Source organism: Pteropus vampyrus, unplaced genomic scaffold (genome assembly GCF_000151845.1).
Source record: "Pteropus vampyrus isolate Shadow unplaced genomic scaffold, Pvam_2.0 Scaffold623, whole genome shotgun sequence".
Lineage (NCBI taxonomy): Eukaryota > Metazoa > Chordata > Mammalia > Chiroptera > Pteropodidae > Pteropus > Pteropus vampyrus.
In genome coordinates, this window is record NW_011889404.1 from 65032 (window position 1) to 71949 (window position 6918).

The following is a 6918-nucleotide window of genomic DNA, read 5'->3' on the forward strand; positions in this document are numbered from 1 at the left end:
AGTAATTACCTTTCACCTGAGTCAGGGAAACTGAGGAATGGAGCGGTGGAATAATTTGTCTGGGGTTGTAATTCATGAAAACACGTTACGTCTCTTCCAACTCTTTCTTTGCTTTTAACAGGTTATGTTGAGGTCCCCTGTCGATGTGAAAACACAGTTTCCATACATGACGAGACATGCTAATGAGACTGTGGATAGTGGGAGAAGAAGTGAAAATCCACTAGCTCTCGCTTCCATGTGACAAATGTGGATGGAGCATTCGACATGTTTGAGACATGCAATGGGCGATTTGGGGGCTTAAGGTGTATTCATTTATTCAGGACAGTGACAACCGCTCTGTGGGCTCCTGACGTACCGGTGCTCAGTGCACACCATCCTATTTACTTACCACATTGCTACTGTGTGATCGGTTCTAATTTGTGCATACAGAAAAGGCAAGTGCCTGCTCGCAGAGAGCTGTCAGTTCAAAAAAAGAAAACAGTACAGAAAGAAAGGTGCAGGTGTCAGCCAGCCCAGCAGCCATTCCTTCCCTGGCTGTCTTCCACGATGGAGCCAGAAATGCCAACTTCCCCTTCTCAGACTATCTGACACTGGGGAGTGGTCCTATCATGTGATTTTGGCCAATGAGAGTTATGTGGAAGCGTATTGAGAGGTTTTGGGGAAACTTTCTTGTTATCCTGATGAAAGAGACAAATGTGGATTTCACCACACATCCCTTCATCTTTCTGCCTTGTATGAAGACTCAAAACTTGGAGTTGTGGCAGCCACTTTGCAACCACTAGGATCATAGACAAGGAGCCCGATATCAATGAACTGCTGCACTGATGCCGGTACTCACCTCTCTCCAGCTCACTACATGTGAGAAAACAAAGCCCTCAGGGACTGGGTTTGCAATTCTCACTGATAAAATAAGTCAGGAAGTATTATAAACCACAAGAGATAAGAAGCAGGAAACATTTAGAGATTACGAGATTAGTCGCAACTGAGAACAGAAAGGATTGTGAAAGGTGTGGCAGCTGCTATTGCTGCTTATTCTATAGAGCTTGCTAATAGCACCCTAAATGGGTGCTATACTCAGGACTCCTAAATGCCCCATCCAAAATGAGCTCTGACTGGGACAAGACTGTAACAGCAATGTTATCCCCCAACCAGATACTAACCCAGTTACCGGACGTTTAGGGTTTTTTGGCTACATGGCCCAGTTCTCTCCAATGAGACATCAGGGGAACTTTGCTAGAAGGTTACCAAGAAAGTTTTCCTCTGTAATAAAAGGGAAATCGCCCTCTCCCTTTCTTCCTATCTTGAGTGCAGTTGTGTGAAGACATCATCCTGGAGCTACAGTAGTCGTCTTATGATCAAGAAGTAAAGCCCTGAAGAGCAGCAAAGATGCTGACTCAGACGTTGACATTGGCACCAGCGGGCTGTGGAATAACCCTGGAACCTCCTTGCTCCAGACTTCTTGTTAAGTAGAGTAGCCGTCTTCACTGCGTATGCCCAGCAGTTGAGCATTCTTGGCTGAAGGACAGGGCATTTGGGTCATGTTTGGACACGCAGGCAAAGAGGAGAGGAAGCTATTCTGGAGAATAAGACATTGGGAGCCACGGCACAGAGCCAGGAAGGGTAGAATATATGTTGGAGACAGTGAGTAGTTCTGTTTAACAGTAGTGTTAGTGTTTCAATTAGCATTCTTTTTATTACTTGTGCCCATGAATCTGTGACAAATCGAATGGTGAGTGTGTGGAGGGGTGGGGGTGAGGCAGAGGCGATGAGAGGGGAGGCAGGGCCCAGGCTGTTCTGCGAAGGCCAAGAAAGAGAGAACAACAAAACAGCAGCCCCTTCTTAAGAAGTTGCGCATGGCCTAGCCCAGCCAGCCCTCTCCTAGGCTTGTGTCCAAGAGAATCAACACCAAGTTTATGGCAAAAGCTGCCATGTATGTGGATCACATCTTTTTTCACGATTGGCAAAAACTAGAACAGCTCGAGTGTCCTTGGGTGAATGCTGTGGTCTGTCCACACATGGAAATGTCCTCATCCACAGAAATAGGCAAATGACTGATACATATGACAGCCTGGACGAATCACGCAGTGAGAGAAGCCAGACCTCAAAGGCTGCATAGTGTGTGACATTCTGGAAAAGTCTAAACCAGAGAGACAGAAAGCAGACCAGTGGGTGCAGGACTGGGGTGGGGGCTGCCAGGGAACACTGTGGGTTTTCTGCAAAGACGGAGCTGTTATGTATCTCAACTGTGGTGGTGGTCATATGACTGTGTGTTTGTCAAAACCCAGAACATGAAATGCATAGAATTTGACTATAGATTAAGTGTATCTCAACATACTTGACTTTAAAATAAGTGGCATTGGGGTGACAACCTCCCTGAGGGAAGTGGCTGAGCCCTGGTGGCTGATGTTGCTGTGATGGCTGAGGAGGGGCTGGAATGTGTGGGCCACGCACTGGGGAGAGGATGTGGGGAAGGTTTTCTCCAGACAAGCTTGGTCCTTGGAGCTGGGGGAGGGACAGGTCCTGGAGGTCCCCATTTCTTCCTGGTCATTCCATCAGTGTTCTGTGCCTGGGACAGGCTCAGCCAAGATGCCCCCTCTGTCATACAACTCCCTGTGGGTGCACTGGAGGTGATCTAGTTCCTTCATGAGCTTCAAGAGCTCTTGCACAAGCGATAGGCTTAGCCAGCCCAGGACTAAGGGACAGAGAAGAGTGATTTCCCCAGAGTCAAGAGAGGACCCCAAATTAGAAGACAGGTCTCTGAGTTCTGGCAGTCCCATTCATCAGGATGTGTATGAGTGCAAACAGCACACACAGCAACCACCATTTATCATGGAATAGGGACTCCGCTTGGCTGTCTGGAGAGGTCAGCCTCCAGAATGTAATTCTATATTTTCAGCAGAAAATATGCATGTGTTCCAGCCTTGCTGATGGTTCATGGGCCCCGAGCCCATTGTGGCAACTGGGAAGGGAAACAGAAGACCCGGACCTGAGGGGCCTATCAAATGTCTTGGGACCACAAATGGTCCCTCAACGTCGGCACGATCATGGGGTCCAGAACTACTGAGACCAGCTATTTCACCAGCCTGGCACGGAATGGGCCTTGAAGCCAAAACTGAGTTTATCTGAAGAAAGAAATATGTTATTTCTAGCCCACCTGTGTTTGCGGATTTAAAAATATGGGGGTGGAGGAGTAAACCTCTTTGAAATTTGGCACTAGAATGATCCCTTGGCTTTATTTCTCCCCCAACTCTTTTCTCTCCTACAACAAAAGGCCAGAAACATTTCCAGACATTGTTCCTTTGTCCAGAATTCCCATCCCTCTATTTTCTACCTATGAATCTGTAGACAAAGCCCCAGAGTCCTTCCTACCGTGGAGCTTTCCCCATCTTCCCAAAGGAATGTGGATTTGAGGGCCTGCTCCACAGGATAGCCTGTCCTGCCTGGGGCTGCTGAGCCAGCTGAAAGTCCTGTGTCCCTCAGGCCAGGGGACTCCCAAAGGCACCTGAGCAAGGACTGAATAAACGATGGCAAAGGAAAAAGATTTAGATGGTCCTGTATTTAACTCAACTTTCTACTCTGTGGCTGGGACACAGTACTTTCTGAAGTACCAGTTCTGGTTTGCTTGAGGTTTATTTTACATGTGGGCTTTTCTCATGACTCATAGTCCTGGGCAGTAGCCAGGAGGAGCTGTCTTTCAGAATTCCCTGGGTGATGATTTCGGGGCATGCGCACACAGCACCATGTGGGGAGGCAATAGGCGGAAAAATTTCTGAAGCTCTTTAATTAAATCGAGCTTTCTGTGTCTTCAGTTTAGTTTGTGAATGCCAGTTGCCAACATTTTTAATTGTTGAAAAGTAATTTAGTGGTTATAATGACTAAATCTCCTCCGGAAACCTTTAAATATAGAAAGCAGGAAGACGAACATCTGGTAATAGAGGCTGTGCTCTGAATGGGCGGTGGCCCCCAGAATCCGTGCATTAGTCAGAGTCTCGAAAAACAGTGTTTTACTTTTACCAAGTAATATTTACAGACAGAACTGAAGAGGGAATGTAAGACATCTGTTAAAAAGTAGATTTTTTCAAACTCGGTCCTTCAGAAATTCTCAGGAAAAAAAAACAACCCTTTTTAATTTATTTTATTTTTATTTTTTTAAAAAAGATTTTAAATAAAAAATAATTTTCAGTTCATTGAAAGATATTTTAGATTAAAAAATAAAGCTCCCACTGTAAAAATACTACCACTCATAGAGGCCCTCTGAAGATTTGGAGTCAACCAACATCGGAGCCCAGTTGTGGGCTCTTTCTTTTTAATTTAAAAAATAGCAGTTACTATGTGGGCGCATTTGTGTTATAACAATTCAAAGAATAAGTTAGAGCATCAGTCCCTCTTGAACATAATGGCCTATCTCAATCCCCTCCCCAAAGAAAACCACTGTGACCATTTTAGCACTCCTTTTTTCAAACCTTTTTTCTTCATTTGCAAATATAGTTTATTTTCTTTAACAGTTCTATTGAGGTAAAATTAACATACAATATTTAAGGTGTACAATTTGATAAGTTCCAGTGTGTATATACTTATGAAACCAATGCCACAATCAATACAGTGAACCATCTCCCCAAAGTTTTCTTGAGCCCCTTTGTGATTCTCCCACCCCCGGGCAACCACTGATCTGCTTTCTGTCATTACAGAATACTTTTCATTATCTAGAGTTTTACATAAATGGAATTGTACAGTCTGTACTTATTTTTTTGGTCTGGCTTCTTCCACTCAGTACAATTAATGTGAAATTCATTCCTGTTGTTGTTTGTAGAGTTAATCTTTTTATTGCTGCATAGCCTTCCACATTTGCATATACCACAGTTTCGATATCCATTTACCTGTTCTTGGACATTTGTTTCCAATTTTCAGCTATTCCAAATAGAGCTCCTATGAACATTTGGGTAGAAGTCTCTGTAGGGACATAAAACTTTTTTCTCTTGCACATATAACTTTTTTCCTCGAAGGGGAATGAATGGCTGGATCACATGATAGGTATATGTATAACTTTTTAAGGTATTGCCAAACGGTTTTCCAGCTGTACCATTTTACATCCCCATTAGTGGCGTATGAGAGCTCCCAATTTCTTTGCACCCTCAACTCTTGGTACAGTCAATCTTTTTCATTTTACCATTATAAAAGATGTGCCTTGATATCTCATTGCATCTCTCATTGCATTGGTTTTCACTGCATTTCTTAATGACTAAAAATGCTTAGCATCTTATCATGTGCTTATTGGCCAATCCCGTATCTATGGTTGTGTATTCAAATCTTTTGCATTTTAAAAAGTCTGGGCTATTTTTTTTCTTTCTTTTTTTCTTTTCTTTTTTCTTTTTTTTTTTCTTTTTCCTATTTTTACACATATATTTGAGAGGTTTTATATAGTCTGGATACAAGGCCTTTATCACAGAGGTGCCCAATCCCCGGGCCGCGGACTGGTACCAATTCGTGGTCTATTAGGAACTGGGCCGCACAGCAGGAGGTGAATGTCTGGCAAGTGAGCAAATCTTCATCTGTATTTGCAGCTGCTCCCCAGCACTAGCATCACTACCTCAGCTCCACCTCAGATCATCAGGCATTAGATTCTCATAAGAACACCAGTCCCTGATGCCAAAAAGTTGGGGATCACTGCTTTATCAGACACATGCTTTGCAAAGATTCTTTCTTACTCTGTGGTTGTCTTTTCATTTTCTTAACAGTGTTTTTTGAAGAGCCAGCGTTTTTACTTTTGATGCCATCCAATTCATCAGCTTGTTCTTTCATGCATTGTACTTTTAGTGTCACTTCTAACAAATCTCTGGCTAGCCCAAGACCACACAGATTTTATCCTATGTTTTCTTCTAGAAATTTTATAGTTTTAGATTTTACATTAGGATCTATGATCCATTTTTGTTTATTTTTATAGATGATGCAAGATATGGATCCAGGTTCATTTTTCTTTTTGCATATAATATCCGATTGTTCCAGCACCTTTCATTGAAAGACTATCCTTTTTCCACTGTATTGTCTTTGCTTTGTCAAAAATCAGGTGTCCATGTATGCGTGGGTCTATTTCTAGACTATTCTACTTCTTTGAACTAGTTGTCTGTCTTTATATCAATATCATACAGTTTTAATTACTGTTACTTTATAATAATTCTTGAAATCAGGCATTAGCTCTCCAACTTTGTTCTTTTTTGCAGTTGTTTTGGCTGTTCTAGGTCTTTTGCCTTTCCATGTAAATCTTAAAATTAGTTTGTCAGTTTCTACGAGAAAATCCTGCTGGATTTTGATCAGGATTGCATAGAATCTATAGCTCAGTCTTGAAGGAATTGACGTCTTAACAATCTTGAGTCCTCTGACTCATGGACAAAGTGTATTTCTCCATTTATTTAGGTCTGTTTAAGTTTAATATTTTGTAGTTCCCATTGTACAGGTGTAGTGAGTTGAATCATGCCCTTCCCCAAAATGTCTATATCTTATTCACCAGAGCCTGTGAACATGGCATTATTTGAAAAAAAAAAATGTCTTTGTACATGTAATTAAGGGTCTCCAGATGAAGAGATCATCCTGGATTATCTTGATAAACCCTAAATCCAGTGACAGTGTACTTGCAAGAGACATGCAGAGGACAAATGGAGGGAGAGAGAAGTGACGATAGAGGCATCAGGAATTCACAATACGATCATGCCTCTTTTGTAGTGTTTGAGTAACATCCTTTGCACACCTCTACCATAGTACAACCATACACCTTATATTAGTCTGCTGAGGCTGCCATAACAAAGTACCATAGGCTGGGTGAATTAAACAACAGAAATTTATTTTCTCATAGTTCTAGAAGCTAGAAGTCTGAGATCAAGGTTTGGCACTGCTGATTCTTGGTGAGAGTCCCCTTGGCTTGTA